Below are 22,103 nucleotides of genomic sequence, written 5' to 3' on the forward strand. Positions count from 1 at the left end.
TTGGCAGTGAGAAACTAATTTGGCCAAATTTGGCAGTACTGTTCGGACATATAAAACACATCAGTAGATGTCCCACCTTTAACATGCACTGCACCCTGCCCATTGGGCTACCTAGGGCCTACCTTAGGGGTACCTTACATGTATGAAAAGGGAAGGTTTAGGCCTGGCAAGTGGGTACACTTGCCAAGTCAAATTGGCAGGTTAAAACTGCACACACAGGCACTGCAGTGGCAGGTCTGAGCCATGTTTACAGGGCTACTAATGTGGAAGGCACAACTAGTGCTGCAGCCCTACCAGTAGCATTGGATTTACATGCCCTGAGCACCTCTAGTGCACATTACTAGGGACTTACTAGTAAACCAAATGTGACAATCATGGAAAAGCCAATTACCCATTCATTTTACACTGGAGCACTTACACTTTAGCACTGGTCAGCGGTGGTAAAGTGCCCAGAGTACCAAAAACAGCAAAAGCAGAGTCCAGCACACAGTCAAAACATGGGAGACCACGCCAATGATGCCAGTTCTAACAAAGGCATTGCAAGCAATGCTCTTAGTGCATAGAACTACTCTTAATTCTGAGACTGATATTAACCCATTTGAATTGTGGAGAGGGTGTAAACCAAGTATTTGTATTTTACCATGGTGGTTGAAGAACACGAAGAGCCATGATACTGAAGTACATTTTCAAGAAACATAAGGAGTGTGGTAGAGGACTATGAGCACAAAATGAAAGTTGGGATGAATATGAGAAAAGGCATTCACAACAAAGTGAATGTGAATGTGGGTGATTTAGTTAGTCTAATAAAAAACAGGCCTGTAAGTAAGGGATTAGCGTGCTAGTCAGATCCAGTGAAAGTTGTGGAAGTGTTTAGAAATGCGGTGCGTGTAGTCGGTAAAACAGTGTGGAATCTCAATCATGTTTCCCTATTTATAAGGAAAATAGAGGAAGACAAGGGGAGGATAAAGTGGGAAGTAAAGAAAGTGATAATTTTTTTGGATGTGCCAAAAATGGTATGTCGATTTGGAAACAATGGAATAACACCATCCATGAATGCACCAACTAATCAATTTATCTCAGGAAGATCTGATGTCAATAGTGAATGTAGAACAAGTAGCACAGTATGCAGATTACCTATAGGGTTTAAGGACCATGTTCTGTAATTACTCATAATTGCCTGCCGGCCTTTAGTGATTACAGGCTGGAACTAATTTTCATTGTGAGTTTTATTGTTCTAAATATTTTGGGTGGAACATGTGTTACATATGTAGTTATTTGAACTTTTGGAAGTTGTATATCTAACACATTACATGTTGCTGTTTGAACTGCTGGGGGCTTTAGTATTGTCATATGAATTATGTGCACACAAGTAAGAGAATGTCCTGAGGGCTTAAATAGTGGGGATATAACTTTGAACGTCTTTCACAAACTGGGAGCGGTACTTGTAGCATTTAAAATGTGGACTCATTCTTGCTGTGTGACTCTTTTTCCTCTTAGAATATAGGTCTAGAGAGAGTTGTAAGGAAAGATCATAGTGGCTGGTCTGGGAGAACTTCATAGGTTGGAGAGATATGTTTGGGATTAATGTGTATTAGGTACTCATTTTATGTTTATGATGTGCCTTTTCAATGTTTTTAATATCTATTCTATGCTTAACTTTCAACTTCTATACCATACGGTTACATGTAAGGAAAGAAGATATATTTTGCCTTTAAAGTATCTTAGAAAATCACAGTGTTTGGATTTATGTTCTCTTGCCTGAGGAATGCTTCCATGATGTATTTGGGTAGGTGGCCATGTAAAAATCAGGCCTGGGTTGCTCATAATCAAACGTATTATTCCGTCATCACTGTAACTCACTTCTCTGTCACTACATGTTTCTTTTGTTCAAATCATGCAACATGGACAGTAGTATGGGCTCTTCAACTTCGGTCATACTCATTGACGTTTCACATCGGCCAGACCCAGCGTTTGTTCACATTGTCGAGCAGCCCCTCTCCTGTGCAGTTTGGTTCCCATTCATCTAAGCAGGCCAAAGCATCAGTGTGCCTGAAGATTACAAACCTGTTCACAGCCTCAGAGGGAATAGCAACAGAAACTCCTGATTTTGACCAGACACATTGACTAAAATGTGCTGTGCATTTCACCTAAGTGTAAAGGTAATACAGGGAACTGTCTCTGGAAAGTGGCCAATCTCAAGATGTGCCAACATTACTAACCATATTTCACTTCTGCATTTCACTTCTTCCTCAGTAATAGGATGGGGTGGAGGTTGCAATACCATAGGGATTGTGGATTCGAGAGAGACAGTTAAGAGTTCCTGAGCAAGTTGACCCCGCATTGCAGAAAGCCCTCGGTTCACCACATAGGGGCAGGCATTGATGACCATATGGTTTGGTAGTTAGCCACACATAATTCAAACACTCTTATAAGAGGTAACCCATCACTGAGCAATTCTGACAACAAGGCTTCTACAGCACCACCTCCGTCTTGGGCACACTTTAGTTTTATATAGTTTGAAGATTTGGGTGAAATATGTGGGCCAGAGACCACAGGGTGCAGTCTCCAGGTACTCCACCAAGATCATGGAAGCCAAAAATGGCGACCACCAACCTGTTAGCATACAAGGTGCTCTTGCAGAGAATACCATTCTTATTGCACATGCTCTAGATGAACACCTCATGTCAGCACAATGATACACAATCAGGAGTAAAATAAAGAAGCCAATTATAGGAGACAGCCTACATTTACTGAGAAGTTTGGTAAACACCTCTCCCAGGGATTGAAGTAATTTATTCTTTGTTTGAGCACCATGAATTATCTTCTATCAACCATAACATATTTCACAGCCTAACAAGGAAGCAGTATTTACTGTTCAGTATGGGTGGGAAGTGGGTACACTTTGGGCATTCCACTACCCAACAGAGTCTAGCACTCAGGTGGAAGAGCAACAAAATGTGTGGCACATCTGATAGCTGTCTCTTTGTGTAATGGTACTAGACAGAAACTTCATAGGGGAGGCTAGCCAGATTGTTTTAATTGGAAACAAGATGTCACAGGCATGCCATCCATGAGAGACCTTCATCCAAAAAGCTTGCATCATCCCTCATCCAACTTGGTGTTCAAAGTGGAATACAGAGTCTTGCCCTTTGTGGCACCTACTGGACATCATAGCCATGTTGGCTTGACTCATCAGCTGGAGCATATATATAAGGAATACTACATTGTTAGACTTTTCATCCTTGGATTGGTCTCCCTTAAGGTTGTTGATGTGTGCTGGACTCCGATTTTTCTGTTTTTGTTACTCTGGGCACTTTACCACTGCTAACCAGTGCTGAAGTGCAAATGCTCCTTTACAAAATGTGTATGTAATTGGTTTATCCATGATTGGCATATTTGATTTATTAGTAAGTCCGTAGTACAGTGCACTGGAGGTGCCCAGGGCCTGTAAATCAAATGCTACTAGTGGGCCTGCAGCACTGGTTGTGCCACCCATATAAGTAGCTCTGTACTCATGTCTCAGACCTGCCACTGCAGTGTCTGTGTGTGCAGTTTTAACTGTAAATTTGACTTGGCAAGTGTACCCACTTGCCAGGCCTAAATCTTCACTCTTCTTACATGTAAGACACCCCTAAGATAGGCCCTAGGTAGCCCAAAGGGCAGCGTGCAGTGTATGGTTAAGGTAGGACATATAGTAATGCGTTTTATATGTCCTAACAGTGAAATATTGCTAAATTAGTTTTTCACTGTTGCAAGTCCTGTCCCTCTCCTAGGTTAACATGGGGGCTACCTTTAAATCTGATTAAAGTATAGATTCCCTTTGGGAGTAGATGGACATGTGGAGTTTGGGGTCTCTGAGCTCACAATTTAGAAATACATTTTTTAGTAAAGTTGATTTTAAGATTGTTTGTTTGAAAATGCCACTTTTGGAAAGTGAGCATTTTCTTGCTTATACCATTTCTGTGACTCTGCCTGTTTGTGGATTCCCTGTCTGGGTCAGTTTGACAGTTGGGCTGGTTGCACCTCACACTAGACATTGACACAAAGGTTGCTGGGGTGTAGTCTGCATTTCCTGATGAGCCATCTGTGCTAGGAGGGAAGGGAGGAGTGGGCACTCACACCTGGAAGGGCTGTGTCTGCCCTCACACAATGCAGTCTCCAGCCCCCTGGTGAGTGTCTGGGGCCTGGCCTGGGCAAGGCAGGATTTCACATTTAAGAGAGAGACTTTGTTTAGAATTAGGCCTACTTCAAAGGAGAAATTGGGTATAAGAAGGGCACCCAAAACCACAGACTTTAGAACACTTCTGTAAACCAAGAGGAACCTCTGCCTGGAGAAGAGCTGAAGAGCTTAGGAAGAAGAGCTGCCCTGCCTGTGTCGGTGCTTTGTGGAGCTATCCTGCAGTTGCTGCTTCTGCCAGAGAAGGAGGGCACAGACTGGAGTTTGTGTGCCTTCCATCTTGTGAAGATCTCTAAAGGCTTGATTTAGAGCTTGCCTCCTGTTGTTTGAAGTCTCAGGGACAGCATAGACTTCTCTCTGCCAGCACCTGGAGAGACTACTACTCTGCCCTGTAGTGCCCATCCAGGTCCTGGGACCCTGAAAGGAGAAGCTGGCAGCCTAAAAGGAAGAAATCCACGCACAGAACGCTGTGCGGGGAAAAGATCGATGTGAGTCCGATCTGCGGCTGGGAAATTGACACGCCACAGGCTTCGCAGCTGAAAATCAACGCTTGGAGCTGGAGAAACTATTCACAGCATTGCTGACGGAGGCTGGTGAGAAAGCAACCCACGCTGCGCGGTTTTCGGATCATCGTGCGGCTGGATTTCCAAGGCAAGCTCCGCTGGGTGTGTAAAAACAACGCAAGGCTTGCCCAGACCTGAGAGTGCTGACCGAATCGGAGCATCGCTCTCCTCTGGAGAGAAGAAACAACGCACCCGACCCGACGAAAGGAGAAATGATGCAAGGTCTCGCTCATGAGTAAAATTGACGCATCAAAAGCCCTTTTTGACGCTCACTCACCCGTGCGGGGTTATTTTTGACGCACCCAATGGTACATTTTCACGCTAACAGTGTTAGTGTGTGTTTCAAACTACATGTAGACTCTTTTTGCTTTTTAATTGATAACTTGACTTGTGTATTGTGGATTTATTTTGTTTTTGTCTTGTTTTGTTTAGATAAATATTCTCTATTTTTCTAAACCTGTGTTGTGTTTATCACTAGCTGCTGGTCTACACCCAGAAAAATAAAAACTTACACAAATGAAAATCTGTCTGTGTCTGCTTCAAAAGATACCAACTAAGAACAGAAGACTGCTGGATAGGTACAAAATATGTAATAACAAGAAAGGGCATATATGGGCACCAGGTGAACAGAATAAATGCATGTGTTTTTCATTACATCATATATCTGAATGTTGCATTCTTACTTGTCCCAGTCTGGAAAATGTCAGTGACAGTGCATATCTGCACTCTACCCTTTCTGTAAAGGCCTGTGGCATCCTACATCATAGCATACCTGGCTACAACAATACAACTAGGCCCATGAGTGTTGTGCTCATGATCACACGTCTCTGTAGTTTAAAGAATAACACTGTTGGATTCTTCAAATACCCTTCCTAGTGGTTACTAGCATCCTGGATCCTGGTCAGTTAGTACTAAGCTGAAGAGAAAGAGGCCCACAATTGTGTATGGCTACCTTCTGTTGTGGTGGCATTATTCATTTTCAATAGTCAGAATGGATCCTCAGCAGCATAATGAAGATGTTCCTAACACACTAAAACCCCTAGTGTTTCTGACAACAAATGTTCCATTACAAGGCATGCCAAACTGTATTAGCTCATGCTGTTGTGTGATAATACCATTTCACATGATTGCACATCATTCCACAAGTATAGCTTGATTCTTAAGGCACACTGAGCAAGGGATCGACATCTGGATGTACCTGTTGCACAAATAGGGATTGCGCTGAGAAAAACAAAAAGTGATGATTGGAATGCTTTGATTAATCTCAGCCATTGGTAATTACTTGAGCCTTATTCTAGTCCATTGTTTTTGCCATCTCTGTTACTCTACACAGAGATCACCCCAATGCAAGTAAGCCATACTCTGATACCAACAGAAACATTTAGGTGAAGGTTGATTCCTATGGCACGGTGAGCATGAATCCCACATCTGGGTATACCCACTGCAGAGATAAATAGCATGCTCACTGTGGCATAGGAATCAAGTTGCACCTCACTGACTGACTCAATGGGCTGAACGCTGTCTTGGATTGCTTGTTTGCTGCTCAGAGGGAACCTGACTTAGCTGTTATGAGTGGACCAACCCTATTAGCGCAGGACCAAGTCTAATTTGTACAATGCTGGTTCTTGTCTGGAGTGGTAAGATAGACAAAACACAGTGGACTAGAATGGGGCATAAGCATTTTTGAAACAGTTACCTGTACCTGAAATTGATTCAATCATTCCATTCCTCAACCTTCTTTTTTTCTCAGTGAAATTCCCCAATCAAAATAGTAACCACAGAGTAACTTTCTCTTTGTAACTTTGCTAGCCTTCCTGACTGTTGAGACCATTCCTCGTGACCTATACCAGTGGTCTTCAAACTGCAGGTAGGGCCCCATAGGAGGGCCTCAAATGATCCCAGGGTGGGCACCAGGCTCTGGTCAAGAGAAGCAATATGCTGAAAACATGGCTTTGTTTTACGCTGAAAGAAAATGAGCAGTAGTAAACTGCTCTATAATGGGCCACCATTAACATGTTTTGTCATTTAAATCAAAGCTGGGAGTATGTTCAAAAGGAAAGGGACTCCCAATTACTTTTCAAAACCCCCACTCGACCCCCACTTCTAATGATCAGACTGTGTTTACCTTTACACGTTAGTAGGGCTTGCCTGACCAGAATAGTATGTTTGGCATCATGCATTTTTAAAACAGTCGCTTAACAACTGCAATGCATAAATCAGTCTAGACTTATTTAAACATTGCCAATTTATTGGGATAATTAGGAAAAATTCAAAGAGGGGCTCTGATGATTTTTTTCACTGGGTGGGTTCACCATTAAAAAGTTTGAAGACCACTGATCTATACCAAAGAATCAATCACACCCCTGTCCCCCACTTTTCTGATTGTTGTACGTGGATCTCCTGCCAGTTGGAGATTCACTGATATTAGCTTGTATTGCTTATTCTATCTGAGTCACATACATATGCTGTTGCTGTTTCAGAAACTTTACAAAAATTGGACAGTTTGAACTCTATATGTACTAACTTATTTTGTGATTACATCATTTTAATACAGTCATACATGGCCAGATGATGCCAATAGCAGTTGTCACATACAGCAGTAGAAAATGTCTTTAGCGGGGTAGTGGTATTTAAGAGAGGTCCTTTTTAGGTCTTCCCTATTAAACAGCGCATTAGCTGTTTGTGGTGAAATGTATTGTTAGCTTACAGTGGGCTTAGGCCCCGCCCACTGCTTACCAGTGGGTGGCTTTATTGTTGATCTCATTTATTTGCGTCATATTTACTAACTTACGTGGACTTTATTTCCTCTTCTTGTGTTTGATCCTTCCCTAGAGCATGGACACAGTACTTGTGTGCTTCCACTGCTTACTTTTCATGCACTACTAATTTATTTTTTTAACCACCCCACAAGAGTGCATGTGTTTTCCAGATGTCTCCCTTGGATACTTCACACCTCGTCTATGTGCCTCTCTCTCACTCATGTGCTTCTCTTCTACTTCCCCTTAGTTGCTTTCTCTCCCATTCAAGTGTTGCTCTCTCTTTCATCCATTTGCTCCTTAGTGCTTCACTTTGTTGTCTGTCATTTGTTTTGCCTTCATCCACACCCTTTGTGTTTCTTCTGCCCTCACCCACGCCCCCCATGTTGCTTTTGATCCCTCCGACCCACAGTGTTGTTTCTGATCCCCCTAGCCACCTGTATTGTTTGAAATCCCTCCAGTGTTGCTTCATCCCACACGCTTTAGTTACTGAACCAACTGGGATCAGTAACTAAAAAAGACAAAACTGTGCACCATTGTGTTTGTGTTTGTGTTTGTGTGGTGTGTGCACCTACGAAATAACGTTGACACAGCATCTTTTTTGTAAATTATTTTTAGTCATGCAGATGCTGTGCAGCCTGGCTAAAAACCATTGGCAAAACCAATAGGTTCCAAAGTAAGACCTATTGATTTTACTCTTTTCTGACAATATATTGGTACATGAGGTGCAGGTCCAAATCCACCCCCAGTGGATGAGGTCCAATGGGGAGGCTCTCACTTTGGTCTCTGTACAGCAAACTGCTCACCTCACCCTACGGTCTTCTACATCATGCTGCTTGTGCCTCAAAAATTCAGGAAAAAGAAGATCTACATACACATCTTCTCCGGTTCTGGCCCGGGAATATGGAACTTCTTCTCAGAGGAGATCACGGCCAACCCATCAACAGCCATCTTTAAGAAAGAGGTCAAAATGATTTTACAAGATGAATTCCTTCCATAAGGCCCCAGACTATGATCTATCTCCCCACAATGAACCTCTTCAAAGAACCTCAACCATCTCAGGAGAAGCACTTTATCTTGACAAGAGATAAGGGGCCATCAATCAATCATAAAATTTATAAAGCGCACTACGGACCCGTGAGGGTTTCAAGGCGCTGGGGGAAAAAAAAAGTGGGGGGGTGCTGTTTACTGATCGAAGAGCCAGGTTTTGATGAGTCTTCTGAATGCGAGGAGGTCTTGGGTCTGGCGTAGGTTGTTCGGGAGGGAGTTCCAGGTCTTGGTGGCGAGGTAGGAGAAGGATCTGCCGCCGGAGGTCTTTCGCTGGATGCGGGCGACGGCGGCCAGGGCGAGGTTCGTGGAGCGGCGCTGGCGGGCGGGGGTGTAGAAGTTGAGTCTGCTGTTAAGGTAGGCAGGTCCGGTGTTGTGGAGGACCTTGTGTGCATGGATGAGTAGTTTAAAAGTGATCCTCTTGTCCACAGGGATCCAGTGGAGGTCTCTCAGATGGTGGGAGATGTGGTTGTGGCAGGGTACGTTGAGGATCAGTCGGGCGTAGGCATTTTGGATGCGCTGGAGGCGTCGTAGGTGCTTGGCAGGGATGCCTGTGTAGAATGCGTTGCCGTAGTCTAGCTTGCTGCTGAAGAGGGCTTGTGTCACGGTTCTTCTTGTTTCAGTCGAGATCCACTTGTAGATCCCACGGAGCATGCGGAGGGTGTTGTAGCAGGAGGAGGAGACTGCGTTGACCTGCTTGGCCATGGAGAGGGAGGAGTCGAGGATGAATACTAGATTTCGTGCATGGTTGGTGGGAGTTGGAGGGGTTCACAGTGTGGTCGGCCACCATGAGTTGTCCCAGGTTGAGGGGGTGGTTCCGAGGATGAGGACCTCCGTCTTGTCCGAGTTCAGCTTCAGTCAGCTGTTCCTCATCCATTCGGCGATGGCCTTCATGCCCTCGTGGAGGTTGGTTTTGGCAGTGTGCGGGTCTTTGGTGAGGGAGAGGATGAGCTGTGTGTCATCAGCATAGGAGATAATATTGAGGTCGTATTGGTGGGCCGTTTGTGCGAGGGGGGCCATGTAGATATTTAACAGTGTAGGGCTGAGGGAGGAACCTTGGGGTACGCCGCAGATGTTGTCAGTGGCTGTGGATCGGAAAGGTGGGAGGCGTACACTTTGGGTTCGGCCGTGGTGGAAGGAAGCGATCCAGTCGAGGGCTTTGTCTTGTATTCCAGCGTTCAAGAGGCGGGCTATCAGGGTGTGGTGGCAGACTGTGTCGAATGAGGCAGAGAGGTCCAGGAGGATGAGGGCTGATGTTTCTCTGTTGTCCAGTTGGCGTCTGATGTCATCTGTGGCGGCTAGAAGGGCGGCCTCGGTGATGTGGTTCCGTCTGAACCCTGACTGGGAGGGGTCCAGGATGTTGTTGTCTTCGAGGTGGCGAGTCAGTTGCGTGTTGGCGATTTTTTCAATGACCTTTGCCGGGAAGGGGAGCAGGGAGATGGGACGGAAGTTCTTGAGATCGAGGGTGTCAGCTTTGGGCATCTTCAGGAGGGCGTGGATTTCGGCATGCTTCCAACTTTCCGGGAAAATTGCTGTTTCGAAGGAGATATTGATGACCTTCCGTAGTTGGGGGGTGATGGTTGCGTCGGCTTTGTTGTACACGTGGGGCCAGATGTAGCAAATAAAATATTTGCGAGTTGCAAAGTGCGAGTCCATACGACTCGCAATTTGCAACTCGCAAATTGGTATGCAGTACGGTGTCTCAGACACCGACTGCGACTCGCTATGGGGTCGCAATGACCCACCTCATGAATATTCATGAGGTGGGTCGCAAATTGCGGCCCCATAGCGAGTCAAGGCACTCGCAAACATGGAGGCCTGCTGTAGTCAGCAGACCTCCGTGTTCGTGACTGCTTTAAATAAAGCCGTTTTTTTTTTTTTAAGTGTAGCCCGTTTTCCTTAAAGGAAAACGAACTGCACTTAAAAAAAAAAACGAAACCTTTAGTTTCGGTATTTTTTCAGGGCAGGGAGTGGTCCCTTGGACCACTACCTGCCCTGAAAAAATAATATGGGGTCCGGGGAAGGGGTCCCATGGGGACCCCTTCCCGTTTGCGAGTGGGTTACCATCCACTTCAAGTGGATGGTAACTGCGACTCCATTTGCGACCGCGTACGCGGTCGCAAATGGAATTGCATCCCACTGCGAGTCGCAAATAGGAAGGGAACACCCCTTCCTATTTGCGAGTCGGAAATGCATTTTGCGAGTCGGTCCCGACTCGCAAAATGCATTTCTGCATAGGAAACTCACATTTGCGACTCGCAAACGGCCATTTTTGCCGTTTGCGAGTCGCAAATCGTTTCCTACATCTGGCCCGTGGTGTGGGCATGGGTCCGACTGTGATCCTGAGTGGATGGAGTTCATGATCTTGAGTGTCTCTGTGTCGTTGAAGTTTGCCCAGGAGGTCAGGAGGTTGGTGTGGTTGGGGCTTGCGGGGATGGGGTCTGGTGTGGTTGTGGTAGAAAAGCTGTTGTGGAAGTCGGTGATTTTCTGGAGGAAGTAGGTGCATAGGGAGTCGCAGAGTTCTTGGGATGGTGGGATGTCGTTGATGTTGGTGCTGGGATTGGAGTGTTATTTCACAATGTTGAAGAGCTCTTTGCTGTCATGTGCATTGTTATCCAGGCGGTGTTTGAAGGAGGATCTCTTGGTTGTTCTGATGAGTTGTTGGTGTCTGCGGGAGGCGTCCCTGAGGGCTGTGTGGTTGTTGGGGGTGCGCTCGTGGAACTATTTCTTTTTTAATTTCCGGCAGTCGCGTTTGGAGGCTTGGAGCCCGTTGATGAACCAGGTGGGGTTTTTTGCGGGCTTGGTTGTTGGGTGGGTTCTTGAGAGTTGCTAGGGAGTTGGCACAGTTGGTCATCCACTGTTTGAGGTTGAGGGCGGCGGTGTCTGGTTCGGTGGGTGGGTTCTGGTCGAGGGTGTTGGTTAGTTGCTCTTTGCTCCAGCAACGGCGAGGTGGTTGTTGGGGGCGGTGGTGCTTGGTTTGTTTCTTGAAGGTGAAGTGGATGCAGTGGCGGTCGGTCCAGTAGAGTTCGGTAGTGTGGTTGAAGGTGATGTGGGCGCTTGTGGTGAAGATGGGGTCAAGCATGTGTCCTGCGATGTGGGTGTGTGTGGTGACGAGTTATCGGAGTCCGAGGTTGCCGAGGTTGTCTATCAGCGTGGTGGAGTTGAGGTTGTTGTTGTTCTCTAGGTGGTAGTTGAGGTCTCCGAGGAGGATGTAGTCCGTGGAGGGGAGTGAGTGGGTGCTGGCGAGTTCGGCGATGGTGTCGTTGAAGGGTGCTCATGGGCCTGGTGGTCTGTATCTGATCGTTACTCTGAGGGTGGTGTTGGGGTCGGTGTGGACCTGGTAGTGTAGGTGCTCAGCGATCTTGAGGGTGTTGTCCGTGTAGGTGGAGACTTTGAGGGTGGATGTGTGGGCGATGGCTATTCCTCCTCCGATACCGTTGGTGCGGTCTCTTCAGGTGATCGTGTAGCTGTCTGGGATGGCTATGGCGATGTCGGGTGCTGAGGAGTCGTTCCACCAGGTTTCGGTCAGGAAGGCTATATCTGGGGAGGTGGTGTCGAGCAGGTCCCAGAGTGCGATGGCGTGCTTACGAGCGGAGCGGGTGTTGAGGAGTATGCAGTGGAGGTGGTTGATTCCGGCTCTTGGGGGTTTCGTTGTTTTGTCGCAGGTGAATTTGCAGGAGAGGCAGGAAAACGCACCAAAGGTGTTCCTTGGGAAGGATTGGAAGCAGTCAGTGTTGTGGCCAGGGTTGAGGGCGTTGAGGTCGCTGGTCGTATAGTGGTGTCTGGGTGTTGCGGTGGTCCTGAGGACCGGGGAGTGGCGCGGTCCAGGCACGGACACGCAGCGACCGCCATTAAGAAGGGAGAAGGGAGGGAGGAGCAACGGGGAGGCGGGAGGGAGCGGCTCAGAGGGAGCCAGAGCGGGGGAGCGCACAAGGGGCAAGATACGGGCACAGAGAGTGGAAAAACAGAGGAAATGGCACAATAAACAAGGGGCAAAGTACACGCACAGAGAGAGGAACAGAAACGGAGGAGAAAGGCACAAATAAACAAGGGGCAAAGTGCATGCACAGAGAGAGGATCGGAAATGGAGGAGAAATGCACAAATAAACAAGGGGCACAGTACACGCACAGAGAGTGGGACAGAAACGGAGGAAAAAAGGCACAAAAGGACAAGGGGCAGAGTACAGGCACAGAGAGTGGGACAGAAACGGAGGAAAAAAGGCACAAATAAACAAGGGGCAAAGTACACGCACAGAGAGAGGAACAGAAATGGAGGGAAAAGGCACAAAAGGGCAAGGGGTAGAGTACAGGCACAAAGAGTGGGACAGAAACGGAGGAATGAGGCACAGATCAACAAGGGGCAAAGTACGGGGCAAAAAACGGAGGAAATGGTACAAATCAGTAGAAGGGGCAAAATACAAGCACAACGAGCAGAGCGGAACAGGGGGACATGGCGCAAAAAAACAGAGCACGAAAAAGAGAAAATAGGCAAAGCAAAAGTCTAGCGAAGCTTTCCTGGAGCCCACTAGACACCAGGGATGAGGCGCAGGCTGGTGCCTGCGGGTGGAGGAGGGCCTCGAACACACGAACAGCAGCATGGGCGGGGGTCAGGGACACGGAGGCAGCAAGGTGGTGCTGCGATCGTGGGGGAGCGAGCTCCTGGCCAAAGGTAGGTCAGAGGTCGCTCACCCTCGATGTGCAGCGACCGTCATTAAGAAGGGAGGAGGGAGAGAGGAGCAGCTCAGAGGCGGGAGGGAGAGGTGAATGGGGACGCGAGGGGGGCGGGTCCGCAGGGACGCAGCGGCAGGGGAGCGGTGAACGGCTCAGAGGGAGCCGGAGCAGGGGAGCGCACAAGGGGCAAGATACGGGCACAGAGAGTGGAAAAACAGAGGAAATGGAACAAAAAACAAGGGGCAAAGTACACGTACAGAGAGAGGAAGAGAAACTGAGTAAAAAGGCACAAAAGGACAAGAGGCAGAGTACAGGCACAGAGAGTGGGACAGAAACGGAGGAACGAGGCACAGATCAACAAGGGGCAAAGTACGGGCAAAAAACGGAGGAAATGGCACTAATCAGTACAAGAGGCAAAATACAAGCACAACAAGCGGAGCGGAACAGGGGGCACGGCGCAAAAAAACAGAGCACGAAAAACAGAAAATAGGCAAAACAAAAGTCTAGCGAAGCTTACCTGGAGCCCACTAGACACCAGGGATGAGGCGCAGGTGGGTGCCTGCGGGTGGAGAAGGGCCTCAAACATGCGAACAGCAGCGTGGGCGGGGGTCAGGGACACGGAGGCAGCAAGGTGGTGCTGCGATCGTGGGGAAGCGAGCTCCTGGCCAAAGGTAGGTCAGAGGTCGCTCACCCTTGATGCACAGCGACCACCATTAAGAAGGGGGGAGGGAGGAGCAGCTGGGAGGCGGGAGGGAGAGGCGAATGGGGGCACGAGGGGGGCGGGCCGCACGGATGCAGCGGTAGAGGAGCGGTGAGTGGCTCAGAGGGAGCCGGAGCGAGGGAGCGCACAAGGGGCAAGATACAGGCACAGAGAATGGAAAAACAGAGGAAATGGCACAATAAACAAGGGGCAAAGTACACATAGAGAGAGAGGAACAGAAACAGAGGAGAAAGGCACAAATAAACAAGGGGCAAAGTACACGCACAGAGAGTGGGACAGAAACGGAGGAGAAAGGCACAAATAAACAAGGGGCAAAGTACACGCACGGAGAGAGGAACAGAATCGGAGGAAAAAGGCACAAAAGGACAAGGGGCAGAGTACAAGCACAGAGAGTGGGACAGAAACGGAGGAATGAGACACAAATAAACAAGGGGCAAAGTACACGCACGGAGAGAGGAACAGAATCGGAGGAAAAAGGCACAAAAGGACAAGGGGCAGAGTACAAGCACAGAGAGTGGGACAGAAACGGAGGAATGAGACACAGATCAACAAGGGGCAAAGTACGGGGCAAAAAACTGAGGAAATGGCACAAATCAGTACAAGGGGCAAAATACAAGCACAACGAGCAGAGCGGAACAGGGGGACATGGCGCAAAAAAAAAGAGCACGAAAAACAGAAAATAGGCAAAGCAAAAGTCTAGCGAAGCTTACCTGGAGCCCACTAGACACCAGGGATGAGGCGCAGGCGGGTGCCTCCGGATGGAGGAGGGCCTCTAACACGCGAACAGCAGCGTGAGCGGGGGTCAGGGACACGGAGGCAGCAAATTGGTGCTGCGATCCTGGGGGAGCGAGCTCCTGGCCAAAGGTAGGTCATACGTATGAAAGCTTTTTCCCCATAGACACAGAATGGGTAAAATCCTTTGGTACATCTGGCCCAAGAAGAAGGGGGCATGCTGTTCCTATGCTAAGAGACTGCTTCCGAAAACATGGGGTTTATTTTGGTTGGCATGTTACGGGTGCATATGTGTTATTGTTAAAGAATGTAGTGAAACGAGATAGGGTTGGTTATAAACAGAGCTCTGATACCCATTGGTCATGTTCGTGCTTTATATAACTCTATAAGTAAATAAATAGTATTATATGACATAAAGTATCCCCTACCAAACATTATAAGAATATTGCAAGTCAATTCGAAGTTCCATGAACTTCTAAAGGCACTCAAACTACTGCTTCGTGACTCTATCTGTCATAGAACTCCTCATCGACTTGCAATATCCTTATAATATATGGTAGGCGGGGTACTTTATCCCATATATGTTTGGGTGTCTGGGAAATGGATTCTGTACAACTTATCCGAACCACCAGATGAGGTAAACCTTATCACACCCAGATGCCAATAACCTCGAATTTTAGTGCAAAGATGTTCCGCTCTAGACGTCTGTTTTACATATCCCTCAGTATGTACTATATTGAATTGTACTGTTTCATCTCTAAAGTGCTTACTGCCACTATGCGGGATGCTGAAGCGTTTTCCTGCGTGGGTAGCATCCTTAATCGTGCAAGGTGTACGTATGTATTTATATATTTTAAGGCACGCTGGTATGACGTTTGAAGGGTGCTGTCTTTGTTTTTTATCCTATGTACAATCTAAATGTACACTTACTTTGATATTTGTTATGGTGTCTTACGCATTGTTACTTTGCAAATTCCCATCATGATCTAAAATACGCACATGAGAAGCTGTATCTAAGCCTTGCGTAAATTGCATTTTCCCTCATTAATTGCACCTAACATGCCCAAATCTGGTCTGTGTGTTTTTCTGGGTTGCCACTGGAGAGCAGTGTTGGCTAAAACAATGGTGTTCGTTTTATGATTCTATATCTATGTGCAGAGGTTTTGGGGTTGAACATTTCAAACGTTCGTCCTAATTTCCATGTTCCTTTTCTTGGAATTTAGCTACACAATCTACAAAATAATAATACAGATAAATCTACATTCCTAGGTTTTCACCTACGCTAAGAAGTGGGTTTGTCAATGCTTTAGAATTCTCAAAAGAACCCAGGAGTACTCCTGGAAGCTGTGGCTGTCACTACTTTCCAAGAGACCGAACACATGCAAGTATTACTCACATGTGAATGTACATGGTGTATTTTCATGCGTTTGTAACTTTTAATAAAAGTGCCCTTGCACATGCTACGTTTTTTTCCACAGGAAAATATTGTTCGCTCCGAGTTCTATTTCTGTAAACAGATTCACTTTTGCCCTTGCAGGAGCAGATCTCAGTTCATATTCAGGGCGGAATTCAGACCTTGCAAAAGTTTGTGACTGCTCAAGTGTTATACCTCAGTAGAAGTTCACATATTTTACAAGACATTCACAACCTGGAACTTAGATGTGCTTAGTATCTAGTGACTCAGAAAATTGGTCCTTTGGTCCTTTGTGCTGGATGCATTCATTCACTGTGGTCAGGAAGGCTTCTTCAAAGGGGGGGGGCTACTTATCAAAGTTTTGCATCGCATGCAAGGGCGACGCAATACCTAGATCAGATTTACCAACCCACGCAAGGTCACCTTGGTGCTTGGTAAAACTGGAGTAACGCAAACCATCTTCCACCAGCTTTGAGTAGGTGGAAAATGACAGCTAAATTTACGCCCAGAATTGATGAAAAATGCATGGAATTGGATGCAGAATTCCTGGATCTGTGTAATTGTTCCCCATTGCAGGCATAACTCATATTTGCCAGTTTTAATGAAATCGGGGCAGTTTATCTTTTTATATATTAAGCTACATTCTGATTCCAGAGGGTGTTTGAAGGAAATAAGTTACAAATTGTAAATTTTAAAGCATGCTAGTCAAACCTGAAGATAATTGAAGGAGAGTTGAAGGGTTATGCCAGATAAGTTCTCTGAAGAGTGGGAAAATAAAAATATCAGGCATCTCACAATCTCATGCATACATAGCAGAGACACGTGATTGACAGGCTCATACACAGTACTAATAAATACCCAAGCTCTTACAGGTCTAAAGAACACATTGTCAAAAAAAATTCTGAGATGGTACCAGCTATTGCTTCTAAAGAAAGTGAAACTGTTCCTTTCAGAATGCAACTTTATAACTGCTGTTCAAGCACCCACACACCTGCGTCTGGACAGTGGTAATGCCCTGCTCCGTGGCTTCCCTTACCCCACATTGGCACTCCCATCCCACATGCTGCAGCACATCTCATCCAAGGCCTGAAGATATATGATCACATCATCTCCAAAATGATGGTACTCCACTGGCTCCCTTTACTGGCCTGCATCATCTTTAAAACTAGATGCAGCGTTTACAAAGTCATCATTGCCACCACCCCCACTAATCTCGCAGAGCAACTCACCATCTCTCTGGTGGTTCTCAGCCATTGCAACCCAAACACGACCAGGCTTCAGACTAAGAAAGGTCAAAAAGAAACAAAAAATATCAGGGCTTTTCCATCTATGCACCTTGGATCTAGAAGTTCCCCTTATCCTCGCTAACCTCTGGCACGTTGCTTCAATTTAGGAAAGAGTTGAAGACTCACCCCTTAAACTTACATCACAATGTGTTAACCATCCACAACCCACCTATCACTCATATCACTCATTGAGTTTATGGTTGTCTTTGGTCCCTGACATCACTTTGCTGCTTATTGGCTAGGTTTGCACTACAGAAATATCATACACGTGCATACGTAAAAGTTACATCAGTCATTCAGCCTATGTTCTTAGAATGCAGTGGTGATTGTTACTTAAATATTAGTTTTAAATGTATCATTGACAATACAAACACCCTATCCCCACACCTCAGTTTTCAAAGTTTATATAAAATATGCACACTTTTCCTATTAACCCCTTCGCTGCCAGGCCTTTTCCCTCTTCCTGTACTGAGCCTTTTTTTGGCTATTTAGGGTAGTTCGTGCTTAGGCCTTCATAACTTTTTGTCCACACAAGTTATCCATGTCATGTTTGCGTCCTTTTTTTTCAACATCATAGGGATTCTGAAGGGTACCTAGAGTTTGTGGGTTCCCCTAGAGGAGACCAAGAAATTAGCCAAAATACAGCAAAATGTTCTTTTCGGAAAAATGGCAAAAAGGGCTGCAGAAGAAAGCATGTGTTTTTTCCCCTGTAAATAGAATCAACAAAGGATTTCTTTTGCTAAAATTACCATCCTCCCAGCTTTCAGGAACAGGCAGACTTGAATCAGAAAAACTAATTTTTCAAAAAAAGGGGAAAAGGGCTGCAGAAGAAAGCTTGTGTTTTTTCCCCTTAAAATGGCATCAACAAAATGTTTGCTGTGCTACAATCACCATCTTCCCAGATTTCAGACACACTTGAATTAGAAAACCATATTTTTCAACACAATTTTGGCATTTTACTGGGACATACCCCATTTTTCCAATTTTTTGTGCTTTCAGTCTCCTTCCAGTTAGTGACAGAAATGGGTGTAAAACCAATGGTGGATCCCGGACAGCTAAACATTTCTGAAAAGTAGACAAAAATCTGAATTCAGCAAGGGTTCATTTAGGTAGATTCTACAAGGTTTTCCTACAGAAAATAACAGCTGAAATCAAAAATATTGAAATTGAGCTGAAAAAAACAACCATTTCTGTCCACATTTTCTTCTGTAACTTTTTCCTGCTATGGCAGATTTTTAAAAGCAATATACCGTTACATCTACTGGATTCTTCTGGTTGCGGGTATATATAGGGTTTGTAGGTTCATCAAGAACAGTATGTACACAGAGCCAATAAATGAGGTGCAGCTTGCAATGGGTTTTCATTGTAAACCTGGTATACAGCATTTCATTTGGTAAAATATAAAGAGTGAAAAATAGGTATCAGGGAAACCTTTGTATTTCCAAAATGGGCACAAGATAAGGTGTTGAGAAGCAGTGGTTATTTGGACATATCAGAATTCAGCAGTCCCCAGACTAGCATGTGAATTACAGGGCATTTCTCAAATACACTTCTTTCTTACACACTGCCTTACATTTGGAAGGAAAAAATAGAGAAAGACAAGGGGCAATAACACTTGTTCTTCTATCCTGTGTTCCCCCAAGTCTCCTCATAAAAATGGTACCTCACTTGTGTGGGCGGGTCTTGTGCCCCATGGCAGGAAACACCCCCTAAAAAAACAAGGACACATCACATTTTTACATAGAAATCTAACGTGTTTTTTGAAAAGTGACTGGCTGTGGATTTTAACCTCTAGCTCAGCCAGCACCTAAGGAAACCTAGCAAACCTGGGCATTTCTGAACACTAGACACCTTGGGGAACCCAGGATGAGGTAACATGTGGTGCTCTCTCCAGGTTCTGTTACCCAGAGTCCTTTGCAAACCACACAATTTGGCACAAAACACTTTTCCTCACATTTTGGTGCTGCAAAGTTATGGAATCTGAGGGGAGCCACAAACCTCCTTCTACCCAGCATTCCCCTAAGTCTCCTAATAAATATGGTACCTCACTTGTGTGGGTAGGCCTATTGCCCACGACAGGAAATGTCCCAAAACACAACGTGGACACATCACATTTTCCCAAAGAAAACAGACCTGTTTTTTGCAAAGTGCCTGGCTATGGATTTTGGCCTCTAGCTCAGCCTGCACCTAGGGAAACCTAGCAAACCTATACATTTTTCAAAACTAGATACCTAGGGGAATTTAGAATGGGGTGACTTGTGGGGCTTTCACCCAGAATCCTTTGCAAACCTCAACATTTGTCTCAAAAAACACTTTTCCCTCCCATTTCGGTGCTGCAAAGTTCTGGAATCTGAGAGAAGCCACACACTTCCTTCCACCCAGCATTCCTCCAAGTCTCCCAATAAAAATGGTACCTCACTTGTGTTGGTAGGCCTAGTGCCAGCGACAGGAATTGCCCTAAAAGGCAACATCAACACATCAAATGTTTACATTAAAAACTGATGTGTTTTTTGGAAGGTGCCTAGCTGTGGATTTTGGCCTCTAGCTCAGCCGGCACCTAGGAAAACCTACCAAACCGGTGCATTTTTTAAAATTAGACACCTACGGGAACACAGAATGGGGTCACTTGTGGTGCTCTCACCAGGGTATGTTACCCAGAATCCTTTGTAAACCTCAAATTTAGCAAAAATAAATCACTTTTTCTTCACATTTTGGTGATGGAAAGTTCTGGAATCTGAGAGGAGCCACCAATTTCCTTCCACCCAGCATTCCCCCAAGTCTCTGAATAAAAATGGTGCCTCGCTTGTGTGGGTAGGCCTAGTGCCCACGACAGGGAAGGGTCCACAATACAACATGGACACATCACATGTTTCTTATGAAAACTGATCTATTTTTTGCAGAGCGGCTAGCTTTGGATTTTGGCATCTAGCTCAGTCGGCACCTAGGAAAACCTACCCAGAATCCTTTGAAAATATCAATATTTGGGAAAAAAATACTTTTTCCTCACAATTCAGTGCTGCAAAGTTCTGGAATCTGAGAGGAGCCACAAACTTCCTGCTACACAGTATTCCCCCACATCTCCCAATAAAAATGGTACCTGACCTGTGTGGGTAGGCCTAGTGCCTGCAACAAGAAATGCCCCAAAACACTACGTGGACACATCAAAATTATCAATTACAAAACTACCTGTTTTTGCAGTGGTGGCACCTGCGTTTTTGGTCCTGGGCTCAGCAGCCATGTAGGCAACCTACCAAACCCAGACATTTCTGTAAACTAGACACCAAAGGGAGTCCAGGGAGGTGTGATTTGCGTGGATCCCCCAGTGTTTTCCTTCCCAGAATCCTAAGCAAACCTCAAACTTAGCTAAAAAAAAAATCACATTTTCCCCACATTTCTGTGTGGGATCACCGCACCAGCACAAATTTCCTACCACCCAACGTTCCTCTCAGTCTCCTGATAAAAATGATAACTCACTTGTGTAAGTGGGCCAAGTGCCTGTGACAGGGAAGAGCCAAAAACCTTTTGAAATTAAGGGGTAACCAAAGAGGGTCCAAAAGGGCAGTTTGAAAAAAATCATTTTAAGGCTGACAAATGGGGAAGAATTTTTATCGGTATAGATTCGACAATGCTGGGTGGTAGGAATTTTGTTGATTCCTGCAGATTCCGAATTATTCCATCTCCAAAATGTGGGGAAAATGTGTGATTTTAAGTAAAGTTGAGGCTTTCAGGGCATTGTGGGTAAGAAAATGGTGCAGGGTGCATGGGAAGCACACCACCCAGGATGTTTAGTTTTCAGATGTGTCTAGGACTCGTAGGTTTTTCTAGATGGCAGCGTCCCAAGTTCAAAAAGTGTAGCCCTCACCATTCCAAGTGGGACAATTTTGAGAGTTAGCCAAGCTCTCATGGCCCAAATGTAAAATCAAACCCAAAATAATAAAATGCCATTGGGATAAGATATTTTAGTGTGCAGGGTGAGAACTAAAAGACTGTTACCCCCTTCAGTTGGGGTGGAGGCATAACCATGCCCATACTGGTTGGTAGCCACCAACCCATAATTTATTTTTATTTTTTTATTTTATTTCCTGGCATCTAGTAGGCTTTCTGCACCCCTGGGAAGTGGATCAGGGGTATTTGCCCCTTCTGCCCACTGGTGGGCAGAATAACGTTGTCCCCATTTATTTGGGGTGGGGGAATGGCCATACCGCCACCCTCTTTTAAAAAAAAAATCTTCCCTGGTGTCTAATGGGCTTTCTGACCCCCTTGGGTGAAGATGGGCCTTACAAAAATAGGCCAATCTGCCCCCAAATGGGGCAGATTGGCCAACAGTAGTCTGCCCACATAGGGAGCAACCCTTACCCAAGGGGCTGCCCCCCAAAACAAAACGCACACGCACAAATCCCTGTTGCCTAAGTGGTTTCTGAACCCCTGGGGGGCAGGTGGACCTAATAGAAATTGGCTGATCTGCCCCCAAGTGGGAAGAAATGGCCTAAAATATTTTGCCCCCATGAGGGACGGCCCTTGACCCGGGAGCCGCTCCTCTTACGTAAAATAGTAAAGAAAAAAAAATCCCTGGTGTCTAGTGGTTTCTGCCCCCCTTGGAGGCAGATTGGCCTAATAAAAGTAGGCCGATCTGTCCCCAAGGGGGGCAGGAATGGCCTCAAATAAAATTACCCCCAGGGGAGCGACCCTTGCCTAAGGGGTTGCTCCTCTTGCGTGAAATTGGCAGAAAAAAAATC

Source organism: Pleurodeles waltl, chromosome 3_1, assembly GCF_031143425.1.
Source record: "Pleurodeles waltl isolate 20211129_DDA chromosome 3_1, aPleWal1.hap1.20221129, whole genome shotgun sequence".
Taxonomy (NCBI): domain Eukaryota; kingdom Metazoa; phylum Chordata; class Amphibia; order Caudata; family Salamandridae; genus Pleurodeles; species Pleurodeles waltl.